The 13,875-nt window shown below is 41.3% G+C and overlaps 1 long non-coding RNA gene across 1 annotated transcript; it reads right to left on the bottom strand.

Annotated features, from left to right (window-relative positions):
* Positions 1–823: 823 nt before the first annotated feature.
* LOC117819117 lies at positions 824–9,692 on the bottom strand. Its single transcript, XR_004632458.1, has 2 exons — positions 9,582–9,692; positions 824–6,264 (listed from the first exon to the last, which is right to left on the bottom strand). It is a non-coding gene; the product is annotated as an uncharacterized LOC117819117 (long non-coding RNA).
* Positions 9,693–13,875: the final 4,183 nt, after the last annotated feature.

Raw genomic sequence — 13,875 nt, forward strand, 5'->3', positions numbered from 1 at the left:
AAAGAAACTTTTCAGGAAAAAGAGGCCTTGAACACAAAACAGTCAAATACTAACTACATATCACCACAGCATACGGATGTGAGAAACATTCATACGACGTGTATTTATTTTTTAAAGTTTGACTGCTCCTCCATTCAAATGAATGGGGGAGACGGATTTTTTGACCTATACCGCAGCCAGCCACCAGGGGGCAGTCACACTGCTGAAAGCCTCACCACCAGCCACCGGAACCTCTCCCTTGGACGTCACCCATCTGTTTCTGAAGAGCTGTTTTGAGACCAACCGTCGGCGGCAGCCATATTGCTTCTGTCGAGCCAGTGTGACGTAAAGAGGCGGAGTTTGAGCCTCCTAGCCAATTGGAAGACTCGTATTCTCAATATCTACAAAATTGCCACGTTAGACAAAAATTCACCCCCTCACAGTGAGAGCACATCGAGAAATGAGCTATCCAGACTACACTTGTCTTTTGTACCAGGCTGTAAACATGTTTATTTCTGCTGTAAAGATCGGCTTTTTCCCATTCATGTGTATGTGGTTTCTGGTACTGCTGGAGCTAGCCTCAAGTGGATCCTCGATGAACTGTAGCTTTTAGCACTTCCGCATGTGACTCATATTATTAGACCGGAGGTTGCCGCTTGGTCAGAACTGAAGAAGCCTTTTCGGAGGAGAGGTGAAACGTCTTCAAGAGTTCTACCAGTCCAGTTGCCTTACGGATCAAGCTTTGAATCCTCAAGTGGACACTCGAGGTACTGCAGCTGTTCACACTTCACACACTGGCTTCTTTTTTCAAAGATATAAAAATGAACAACAGCTTCACACCATCCACAATTTAATGCCATTGAAAATTTATTGTGATATCTGATAGTTTACATTAGAGTGAAAACAGACATGTGACATGGCTTTACTAAGACAGAATGCAAAGCAATGTAGTCAAATAAAAACCATATATTTTTTAAATTTAGGAAAAAATAATAATAAAACAGGCACGACATATAGCCATTATAAATACAACATGCTTTAGACCTTAAACTGTAGTTTAACAGTCCTAAGAAAAGAACTTGTACAGTCTTTTCCCCTGTATACCCATCCTGCCTTTGATCCACATCCTCTCAGGACCGCCTGAGACAGTAACAGAGCTCAAAAAGGCGGTAGCCAGTGTCACGATAAAACAAAATAACAAGAAAAAGTAAACAGTTTTCAGCAGCAAATATCTACATTTGTCGTCCAGGCTGCTTTGACGCTGTTGAGTTCAGAGAATCAAAACATTCTCCAGAAAGACAGAGTCATCAGCGGCAGGATTTCTCCTCTTTAGTTTTGGTATCGCAGTTTGATCTCCAGGAGACGCTCCAACATGATCCCTGGTTTCCTCTCTGAACTCTGACACTGATGCATTCAATAGAACCTGCTTCTTATTTGGTACACACCGGCGGTGACACTGGCACCTGCTTTTTGTTGGTTAAACTTAGACTGACTGATCGAAAGGGAGGGTAAAGAGGCTCCGCAAGTTGGGGTCACAAATCTCCCAGCGAGCACTGCAGACGCCATTTTGGAGGTCCTTTTGGAGAAACTGGCTGTGTGCGTGGAGAAGTTAAAAAAAATGTGACTGCTGTGTGTCCATACAGTAACGATACAAGCAGATAAAACAGGTGTCTGAAGTGTTTGTGTGATTCCACTTTAGCTTCCAGTGCCATTTTTAAAAAAGTGAAACTAAAGGCTTTGGACATTTTTTTAGCCACACATGTCCACCTTACAGTCGCTGAAGGCTGGCTGACCGAGTTAAAACTGCAGCCTACGGAGGAGCTAAAGGCCGGACTCATCAGGTACGTCCTCTCAATGGTGCATCCAGATGCTTGAGGGCTTTAAAGTCCAGTTACTCTTGCATCAAATCTTAAATCTGAGCAGAGTTGTTCACATTTCTATTAAAAGCCAGCACAGACGAGTGCTGGGAATCATCTACAGCTCTATCACTGGGAGGCTTTAGAGGATCATGTAATGGGATCAAACACACCAAAAAGCTACCACAGGGACTCTGGAGTACATTTTTCTGTTGGTTGAACTCTCAGTCCCAGGAGTGCTTAAGCTTTGTTCCAGGAATTGGCTGACAGAGCGGTAAATACTGAGTATTCACCTCAGGGAAGTTGTGTGACATGTAGCTGATTGAATCATATTTACCTAATTTGCAAATTGGCAAAATGCACTTGAATGCACCATTTAAGAGGAAAATGCACGTGTCACCTCTGATCATCCTGCAGTAATATCACCACCAGTGTCAAAGAAAACAACACTTCTATCTTCTGTTAAGTTTCTTCTTAGACAAGGAGTGTGCAATGGATTGTGGGAAACTGAGTCCTTGCAACAAAAGGCTGCATCTTAAGGAGTGTTTGGATCAGGACAGGTCTCGTTGGACCTGGATGCAGTCCCAGAACAGCAGTGCAGGGACATAAGCAGAACAATGAATCAGAGATGTAACAGTTCATACAGCACAAAATGAATATGAAATACAATCAGATATTCACAGCCAGTGTTGCTAAACGCTAAGGACCTCCAATATGGCCGCCATAGTGTGCGTTTGATCACCTGAAAGCCCTCTATACAGGAGACACTGACTGTGGTGGCGAAAGGGTCTTGGTAAAGGCTCTCCCTGCGACATGGTGGGAGATTCCAGCTCGCCCTCGACGTCTACACGGCTCAGCAGAGACCTAAACACCGGCCCTCTAGCGGGGCTCTCACCACACAAGCTAAATCAACAAGCTAACAGAGAAAAAAAAAAGAAACTAACAGGGATAAATCACCTCCAAACAAACTAACCTGACTGTCGACCTCCAAGAGAGAGAGAGGGACAGTGGAACCAACACAGGACAAATAAAACACTTCCAAACCAAAGAAAGAGGGAAAACAAGAAGATCAAACGGAGGACAGGAAACTAAACATTCACTTTCGTGTGCAGGCATGCATGTGGGCTAGTACACATGCATGCACGCTGCACACCTCGCACACATTCAGACACACACAGCCAGAGGTACAGTGAACAAAAGTGCTTCAAGTTGGGGAAGTAAAACAACTAACCCAGTAGAAATACGTATAAAACCTTAAATATGTTACTTTATGTACAAAAACTGTAACACGGGCCTTTATCTCAGCTGTTTATGTCTATATTTTCAAGTAGGTTTCATTGCTAACTAGTAAGGGTTTGCATTGTCGTTGTCTTAAAGATAAAAGGTCTTGTGATCTGACTGACCTCGCCGGCAAAGTAATCAATCACTGCTGATTTTTTAAAATCTCTCTCTTGTCCCGCCTCCACCTGCTGCGTCTGTTTTATCCTTACAGTAAGAAGTCAAACAACAAAGCCCGGGGCCGACTCTCTCTACACTTTACTCTAAGAAATAATATACTTAATATCCATCTGTGTTTTGCACCTCTAAATCTTAACTTAGAAAATATATGTGTGTACGTAGACCACGCCTCTGTTGTTGAAAAGAAACAGGGATGAGCTCTATGAGGGTTTTGGTGAATAAAGTGATTTTTCAAGGGCCACTTCGAACCAGAATGAGGGGAGGAGGGGGGGGAAGACACATCGGTTCACATGAGGGATTTTTCTTTTTCAAAGTTATGCACTGCACAACAGAAAAATGAAGAAAGAAGGGAGGCCGTTCATGTTTTGGAGAGGCACAAGATTCAGACGGGTTAGAGGCAATCGACAAAACGCTCAGAGAGAGAGAGAGAGAGAGAGAGAGAGAGAGAGAGAGAGAGAGAGAGAGAGAGAGGGGGGGGACATAAAGTGCAAAAGGTCTACAAAGCAGGAGGAGTTCTAGGATAGCAGCAAAAAATCTGACTCTACATTGTTCTTTTAAAAAAAGGGGGAAAAATTGTCTTTTAACATTTGCTTTTTTGTTGCTTTCTGATGATTTTCTGATTATTTTTCATCATCATTTAGAAAGTTTCAGAAAAGTTTAAAATAGAGATCAAATTTCCAGGATCTCCTAAGGGTCCTCTTCAAATTTAAAGCACATTTTTTTGATACATTTGCTTAAAAAAGTGACAAACTGTTGCAGCTTTGTGCAAAAACAGAGCGGGGACAGCAGGGTGTAAATCAAATCATCTAAAAGCATGTTAAAAAAAAAGCTAAAAAAAAAACAGCTGGTGAAGGAACCAGAGTATCAACCTCTTCAAAAACCGTCCAGCTGGAACTTTCCTTCTGTCTCCTACATCCATCGTTCATCCGCGAGAAGAAGGCCATTAAAAACGCGTTGCCTCTAAACCGACGTGAACCGAAGGCCTCTGCAAAGTGCAAGCGAAGTAGCATCGTTCAAGTATGCCACTGTGTAATGCATGACCACACACACACAATGCATATATACACACAGTCATATGCATATATACATATGTGCATGACAGCAAATATATATATATATATAGAGAGAGAGAGAGAATCCATGTTCCAAAATCTACATACTACGAACATCTTCATAGTATTTATGGATATGTTATCATACCATGTGTGGATATATTCATATGTAGTTGTGTCTCATTACCAGAGTGTGAAATAATGCAGTCTGCCCCAATGTTAATGACATGTGGACGCTGAGTTCAGGTTCCTCAGACGAGACAATATTCAAGGAGGTTACTGTTGCGTCTTTGTTCTGCACTCTTTAAAAAAAGGAGCAAGAAATAGTGACAATAAAAGTGAAATATCTTTGTTTTAAATCCAGAAGACTTTTCATTCTGAAGGTTTGAATTGAAGTCCCAAAATTTTGATTGCAAACTCTAAAATGTGTGGACTTTTTCAAAAGTTGTTTTTGCAAATTTGAAGGTTTTTCATTCTAATTCAAAACGTTTAATATTTGAGATTAAAAAAAAAAAGTTTTTTTTGTTTTTGTCAGGAAATGCAGATTTTGCTTTTTAATTAAAAACACTGCAAATGTTTTTGGAGGTCGTTGCTCCGCTTCACTCCAGATCGGCCATCAGAGATGTCTCTCACGTCTTTCAGCGCAGGTCCCGCCCACGAGATCGAGCTCAACGACAAACAACAACACTCCAAACTAAATCTTCTGCATTTCCAAACAAAACTTTCTCTTCTCTGACGCATCAAGTCGAGCAAAACAATGATGCAAAAGTAACCTCCTTCTCTTTCTCCTTCTGTCACTCGTGGTACTGCTGCAAAATGGGACCAGCCACAATCGCATTTAGCCAAAACACTACAAATATTTATATATCTATATATTTATATGTTTATATATTTATATATATCCATTTATGTCGAACAAACTAGTTGCTGCTTTCAATGCTTTTTGGGTGCTGAAAGGTACCAGAGAGGGGAAAACAACATGAAAGAAAAGGATAAAAAAAAAAAAGAATCAGGATTAAAATCCTGCACTACTGCAATCCCATCCTTTACCTTTTAAAAAACAAATAATGCTACATATCTGTAACTAGAATAAACTCCCTTTCCCCCTCCGCTCCTCACCTGTCCCTGATTTCTCATTTTGGACATTAGCAAAGAAAAACATGCTCAGCTATGGGCAGAGATAAACAAGCCAAACAAACAAACAAACAAACAAAACATGACGCACTGAACGGGGAAATCAAATGCTAACCAGTAACATCCATCTTCCATCAAACCAAACCCTTACCAAACCCAGAGGTTAAAACTAAAGCAAATAACATTAAAATAATTAAAGTCATCAAAGTCATTCGTCTCGCTGGATGGGCGAAAGAAAGAAAACAAAGACATGTTGTCTCAGTGAAGTCTGTCTCCTTCTGCAGAGTGGTCGCCATATCACCACAATCACTTGAAAGCGTGGTTTTTGGTGGCGGTGGTGGGGGGGCGGCGGGGCGAGGGAGTCGGTGGAGGTCGAACCCAAAGCTCCAGAGCTGCGAAGGAAACCGAACAATCTGTGAAGTAACGACAGGACTCCTCGTGACGTGATTTCTCAACAGCTCCTCTTCCTCCTTCTCCTCCTCCTCCTTTTTATTCCATTTGTTCTGTTCAGTTTCACGATGAGCAGGTGGGAGTGTGTGCAACGTGGAGGTGGAGGTGGAGGTTCGTGGAGGTGGGGGTTGATTTTCAAAGAGGTGGGGAAAGGGAGGGAGGGAGGGTGGATGGTCGACGCTCCACGCAGTTCAATAAAGAGCATTCCAAGGTCAGAGAAAGAAAACAAGAGCGCGGCCGCAGCGTCACTCCCATCCGTTGTCCTTGATCATGTGAGCCAGCTCGATGATGAACTTTCCCTCTTTGTATTTTTGACTGCTCTCGAACGCGTGCTCCTGGAGGAAACACAGACACAGAGACACAGAGAGAGAAACTTTAGTGCCAGGACAAACACAGAGTCTGAATGTAGAGAGATAAATCCTCAAAGGGACCTTCACACCGCCCTGTAACCCCGCTACTTCACTTTCTCTTCCTCCTACAAACGTTTACCAAGTCATGTAGCGTCCGACTGTCTGTCTCCTGCATCGTCTGTTTCATGTTTGAAAGAAACAAAAGAGTGAAGTATGAAGACCCACTCTTCACCCACGTCCACTCGTGTCTCCTCCACACAATAACAAAAGGTCATGTGGAGAGGAGTCTGGCTGAATGGATCTGTGGTGTTCTGGACTCAAACGAGTCTTCAGTCTGACGCTTCAGTTCTTTTTTTGTGTGCACAAAAGAGAGTCTGAGATTTTTAAAACTCAGAGATTTCAGACGTGCACTAAACTTCTGAAACTTTGGATGCTGGTTTGGCCGAGCTATCAACCCTTAAAAGACCTAGACCATCTTTGGGGGGCGCCAGACTCTCCTAAATTTATTTTGAATGTGCTGAATGAGACATATGTGGTATCGATGGAAAGCTGAGACTGTCCGTTGTAACTGAGTTTTTAAAGCTTGTTGATTGGATTAGCAGTTCAAAAGTTAACAAACATTTAAGAACAAGTAGCCACCGCTGGCTGTCCAGGTCTTTGAGGGCTACATCATGTGCCCCATGTATGAAGCCTTAAAGCTGCAGGATCTTGTAGCTCAGAAGCCCACGAACGTAGCCTGACTTTCCTCTCCAGTAAAACGTGACTACATGTCCAAAATGTTGAGACAGCAAGCCCTGTGATTGGTCCGCTTGGTGCCGGACTTTTCAGGTACCACCTCCATCCGCCGTCCTCTTCCTACTCTGATTCAGCGACCATATATTCCACCTCCTCCAACATCTCCTCGCTTTTCTACGATGCAATAACAGCACTACCCACTAGTGTTCAGGCGGAGTATTGCAGAGTGGCGAGGACACTCCAACGCACAAGTATCTTATACTACTATAGTACTATCACCGCTCCCTCTATCTCTTATTCTCCTCTATCCCTCTTTCCAGACCCAACTCGGTCTCAGCAGATGTATGTAAAAAATGTTTTGCCTGTTCAGGATCTCTAGGGCTTCACCATATGACCTGTTATTAGAAAGCTGGAGTGGAGTTCCTCAGGGCTCATCTCTTGGTCCTTTATAGTTTTAAAATCAAATGTGAATTATCAAGCTGATATTTTTGTCTTTTGCCCCCCACCCTCTCCAACACGGTCTCAGCAGATGCGTGTCTAACATGAGTCTGGTCCTGCTGGAGGTTTCTGCCTGTTAAAGGAAGTTTGTCCTTGCCACTGTAACTTGCTAAATGCTGCAAAGTGCTCTGCTCATGGTGGATTAAGATGAGATCAGACTGAGTCCTGTCTGTAAGATGGGACTGGATCTGATCCTGTCTTGATGTTGGGTCTTTGTTATTAATAGAACATAGAGTACGGTCTAGACCTGCTCTGTTTGGAAAGAGTCTGAGGATAATGTTTGTTGGGATTTGGCGCGATATAAATAAAATTGATTGAATGAAAAGGGATCAACCAGCTCGGGGTTTGAAACCGTTACCATTTGAAAGAAAACAGGAAATCAGGACACTTCAGATGAGACACATTCAGGAAAGGCTCTTTGATAAAAGCAGATGTGTGTCTAACATGAGTCTGGTTCTGCTCAAGGTTTCTGCCTGTTCAAGGAAGTTTGTCCTTGGAGCATTGCAGAGAGGCAAGGACACTCCAACACAAAAGTATGCAGTGCTCACAACAGCGTAGCCACGACATGGAGTCAACGCAGAAGTTAGGCTTTAGTCCAACACGGTCTCAGCAGATGCGTGTCTAACATGAGTCTGGTCCTGCTCAAGGTTTCTGCCTGTTAAAGGAAGTTTGTCCTTGCAAGTTTGTAACTTGCTAAATGCTGCAAAGTGCTCTGCTCATGGTGGATTAAGATGAGATCAGACTGAGTCCTGTCTGTAAGATGGGACTGGATCTTGTCCTGTCTTGATGTTGGGTCTTTGTCAATAATAGAACATAGAGTACGGTCTATACCTGCTCTGCTTGGAAAGAGTCTTGAGATAACATTTGTTGTGAGTTGGTGCTATATAAATAAAGCTTGCTTGATTGATTCCTACCTGCTTCTCATTCCACACTCTCCCTTCCTACTTTCCCACTCTATCAACTTTCCTCTCTTTCTCAATAAAGTCATGGAAGTCCAAAAATGGAACTTACAAAAAGTAACCTCACGAAAACTTCATGAAATTTAAATGGCGTGCTCCATAGGTGAACAGAAACTGACAAAATGTATCTGCAGTTTTTCCTGCGAGCCTCCTTGCAACAATCTTAGTGCATGCAATGAAGCTTGTCCTGCTTCTACAGATCCCTCCTCTGCCCTCATGACAAGGAAAACTTCCTGCTGTGAGTGAGGAGCATGTGTGAAAAAGCATCTTTAGAGAATTTCAGCTGCAGGCTGTCCTGACAATTTCAGGCGTGTATGTCTGAAGGTAGCTTTAGATTCTTTGAAGTGAAACATGGAGAACACATAGAGAAGCTGCAGAGAGATTACACACTCTGGTCTGAAGCGTGCAGTCGAGTCACAAGCGATACAAACAGGCACACGTTTGTGATCTGATTACGAGAGGACTTTGAGGATTCATACACCTGAAGATTTCCTCCCCTGACTGATCACCTCTTTTGCACGTCCGGATCACATCTCTTGACGTCCTGCATGACGTCCTCGCCCTGCAGAGCTGTAGGATGAGAGTCTGCATGTTGATGTTTCTCTGTGTCTTTGATTATCGGCTCAGAACTGCTTTGCCTTGTAAACCAGCTCCTCGCTGCTCAGGCTCGCGGCGTCTTTCTGAGAAACTCTAATTGTTTTTGTCGCTGAAGGAGCGGCTTTAAGTGAGTCGCTGTCTTAAACTGTGTTCAGTTATTTTACACCCTCCTATAGTCTGCTCAGACAATTACCAGGATAGGCCTCTTCAAAACGGCCTGACATTTAATCACTGCAGACTCTCAGAGGTACGAGCCTGCAGACAACCTTTCTGCACTGTAATTATCGTCGGGGCTCAGAGAGCAGAGAGAGCTCGGTCGCTCTAAACGCAACCATGAGCAGAAAAAACTGTCACCATGGCTTTAACACGCAAAGTCAACGACCTCCAGTTGCATCATTTGTCATCACCCCTTAAAAGCCGAGAAACCACATCATTGCACAACATCGGTGAACACATAGAGACAGGAAGTTAAAAAAAGGCCTCAGGTGAGAGTTTTAAGAGCATGTGACTTACATATTTCCATCCCAGCGTGGTTTTACAGTTTTCACAGTAGATATCCGCCACAGCATGTAAACCTGTGAGGAGAACCCGCTCCTCCGCTGGCCCGCAGCCGACATTCACCCTGCGAAGGGAAGACGAGAGGAGGAGAAGAGGTCACAGAGGGCAGGGAGGAGGAGGTGCTGAAAGCTTCTGCTTAAAGTAAGAGCAGGAAAGTGTTCAAGTATTCAAAATTTAAGCACAACTGACTGAAATTAGACACTTAAAGTTAAAACACTATCCCGAAAAGAGGAGGTTCATGTTTCAAACGCTCTCTCTATCCAAGCTGTTTTTGCATGAATTGAAAAAATAAAGGGAGTCATATCTCAGGGAGGTGTCAGGCTGGGCTGCCGGCCATTTATAACAGACAGGTCCTTGAGGGGGCCGGCGCTGCACTAGATTACCAGAAACATCCACTCCAGAGTGAGTTTGAGCTTTCACTGTCAGGTCGTTTCAGGGCATCGGTGCAGAAGAGCAAAACTCTGGACTGATAACAGCAAAAATGGCACGTCCAATGCCCTCACCGTCTGCTCTGTCTTCAGGTCCGATTCATGCACATTGAACTTATGACATTCAAGAGCAAACATATCCATAAAATAAAGTCCTGCAGCTCAAAGCTCTTTGCTCTTGTTTGGTTGAGGAGAGGAGCTGTTAGCATCTTCACTCTCTGCTGCTCTCAGATGATGAGCTGAACGTGAGGAGGACACTTGAAGTTTATTCATGACAGCTAAGTGACACGATTGTGAAATATACGCTCTTTTCAAGGAGTCAATTTTGCTCCTGATGAATGCATTAAAACAAGCAGTTTGGGAGCATTTAACCCTTTGTGTATGCTTTGTGAATGATGTGATGTCATAGCAATAAGTGCTCAGGTTGCTTTACTTGTCAACTTTAATGCATATGCACCTCCACATTGTCCTACATTGCTGATCTGATCCTTTTGTTCTGCGTCCTATTTTTAAGTCTGATATTAATTCTAACTTCACTGATGATGATGATGATGATGAAGATGATGACGATGATGATGATGAGTCTGTGTGCTCCTGCTGCAAAACAAATCCCCCCTCCTTGCGGGACAAGGGAACCTAACCAATGACATCACATTTATTTATGTTGTGACAAACAAATATGATCAGTTGATTAACTATTTTTCTCATATGTGTGATATCTGGTTCATAATTCCTGAGATTTGATCGTTTTTGCTTATTTTTTTCCTGTAAAATTTGCAGCAGAAATATATATCTAGATTTATTTATATTTTTGTATTTGCCTGTATATTTCTATTTTATCTACATTTGTTTATATTTCTTATTTTTCATTCATATTTGTACATATATTTTTATTTGTATGTATTTGTTTTATGATTTATTCATATTTGTATGTGTTTTATTTTATCTATATTTGTATATATTTGTTTTATTTATAATTTATATTTTTATGTTTTATTGTATCTATATTTGTATGTATTTATTGTCATGCCACCTGTGTTGCCTTCTCGCCCAGGTCATTATTGCAAATGAGAATTGGTTCTCAATTAACTCAGCTGGTTAAATAAAGGTTAAATAAAATAAAATAAAATTTGTATTTGTTTTATTTTTAATTTATATTTGTATGTATTTGAAAGCATTACAATTTGTATATATTTGATTATTTTTTTTATATTTGTATATATTTGTTTATATTTTTATATTTATATATTCAATTTTTTCATCGTTATAGACTTTGTTTTGTTGTTTTTATTCTTCCAACATTGTTTTATTTATTTGTATTTATCTTTCTCTCCTTTCTCTTTTACTGTCTTTAAGTTTCTGTCTTATTTGTAAAGCACTTTATAACCCTGTTTTGAAAGAGTGCTTTATTATTAAAAAATATATTTATTATATAAATGTTATAAAGCTCTGTAAAAAGGTCAAAAACAGATCGCTATCAAGCTGCAAAGAGCAAACATTACTGAGACTCCATAAGGTGGAAATGTAACAGTGATTACTGTCCAATAGGGATGTACATTTTAAGTATTTTCCGTGATCGATTTTTGGAAATGTTAACGATCAATTATCGATTAATTGATAAAAAAAACCCCATTATTATTCTTACGTCAAAAAAAAGGCCAAATATGTTGTTTTACCCCTAAATTATATTTTCTACAGGAACAAAATGCAAATAACTGACAGGATTGAATACAGGTAACATGTTTGACATGCAGAATATCAACGATCAGGCTCATTAAAATATTCTCCGCGGACATAATCTTATAAAATGAAGGCTCATAATACTAACAGAAAAGTACTTCAAACTCACAGTGTCCAGTTTTCTGTCTACTCGTTCTTATTGAGAAAAATAAACATGTGTATTCGGTCAGGTGTCAGCCGGGAGCGCAACCGGGTCATAATCAGTCCCGCTGGAGAAAAGCTCAGACGGCTCTGATGTTGCTGATCTGTAAACACAGCGTACCTGAATTTCCCACCTGTCTGTTGCCTTCGTATCCAAAGGTGGGAAATATCCTGTTTAAAGCTGTCAACCTTTGTGTCCGTGTTGTTGTTGGCAGCAGTTTTGTATTGATCCTCTTTTAAAAAGCGCACGTGGAGACCTGACGCACAGCCGCAGCTCCCAACTGAGCGTCTCCGCTGTGCGCAACACCTTTAACAGCTAAAACACATCCAAACATGCTTTAAACTGAAAACACCTCCCTGATAGATGAGTGTAATATGAGAACACATGATGTTTGTTCCACGTGTCGGAAAATTGATAACAAAAATGTGTGTTTCGAGGAATTTCTTAACAATCAATTAATCGATAATCAATTAATTGTGGTCATCCCTACTGTCCAATGAAAGAAGCATGCTCTGAGCATGTGCATCTTACTTACATATTGTAGTCACCAAAATGAAGAATACTACAAAGCAAATACTTGAAAAATGCACCAAAGTACTCGATGAAAATATAAACACTGCCTTTGTTGACTGAAGTCTGCTGCTGTCTTTATCTTTCTCACTAAACACAGCGCTCCCTCTCAGTAAACTGTGCTGCTGATTAACTTTTGACTGACGTTTTAATTAAAGCACACGCCACAAACTAATAAAGTGAGTGAAGAGCTGCTGAAACAATCATTAAGTGTAACCAAGCTTCATTTAATTGTCTGCAGGACTTAAATTTCCAGCTAATGTAGCAGTTTGTAACTGCAGACCTCCTTACATTCAGTGCAGAGGACTTCGGTTTGGCATATTCTGAATAATTCATCGGGACTCCGGAGACTGCAGAGAGCTCCTTTCATTCAGTTCACTCCTGCAGGTGAGAACAATGTAATCTAGACTCCGGTGGCACAGAGCAGTTCCAGCGTCACACCTGAAGATGTCTTCTGTGGTTTTTTTATTAAGACTGAGAGCCGAGTCCCCGAAACCAACCGACCAAGAAATAAACCTGTGAGACTGTTTCAGGAGTTTAAGGAGATAAATGTTCCCCCGGAGTTCCTGAAGCGAGGACTCTGGGAAGATCTAGTGATTAAAAAATACCGGCTGAAATAGTTTGTTGTCTGGGTTTAATGTAAGTTTTGTTCCAACAGCTTGTAATGTAAATTGGACTTGATGTATGGACACTTTAGAAGTGAAAATGAACCTTACTTGAGCTGCAACAATCACAACTTTATTCATTTCTGCTTCTGAAATGTCACACTTTCTGGATGTAGTTCCCCTCTGTGTTATAGAACTGAATATTTTGGGGTTGTCGGCAAAACAAGACACTTAAGGACATCATCTTAAGCTTTGGAAAGCCTCACTCTCGTCTCCTGAACGTAGAGATTTTTACTCATTCTTGTCTCTGACCTAGTCCAGACAGACTCAGGATTTTAAATCAAGACCAGTGAAGACCACGACTAACGGGCTGTTTGTGGTTAATGCTATAAGTCCAAGTCTTTACTGTGACAAAGAGATATTTTAAATGAAAGTTAGATGTTTTTTGGGCTCCTACACTTTTATTTATTCTATTTTTAGAGAGGAGAGGACAGTGGATAGAACAGGAACCAGGGCCGCCCACTATATGGTTGCATGACACATTCATAGCTAATGCAGCATCCTGCATTTTGTCCATTGGTTCAAGCCAAAATAATTTGTTCCATGTCATTTCCTCTCTTGCTGTTCTGTTCTTGTTTCCAGTCTACATCTTCACTCACAAACTGTTTAAACAAGAGGAATATCACATAATCCCACCTCTAAAACTCTCCACTGGTTACCTGTTTCTTTTACTTTTACTTTTACTTTACATCACAGATCTGGAT

The sequence above is a fragment of the Notolabrus celidotus genome, chromosome 9, assembly GCF_009762535.1.
Source record: "Notolabrus celidotus isolate fNotCel1 chromosome 9, fNotCel1.pri, whole genome shotgun sequence".
NCBI classification, from domain to species: domain Eukaryota; kingdom Metazoa; phylum Chordata; class Actinopteri; order Labriformes; family Labridae; genus Notolabrus; species Notolabrus celidotus.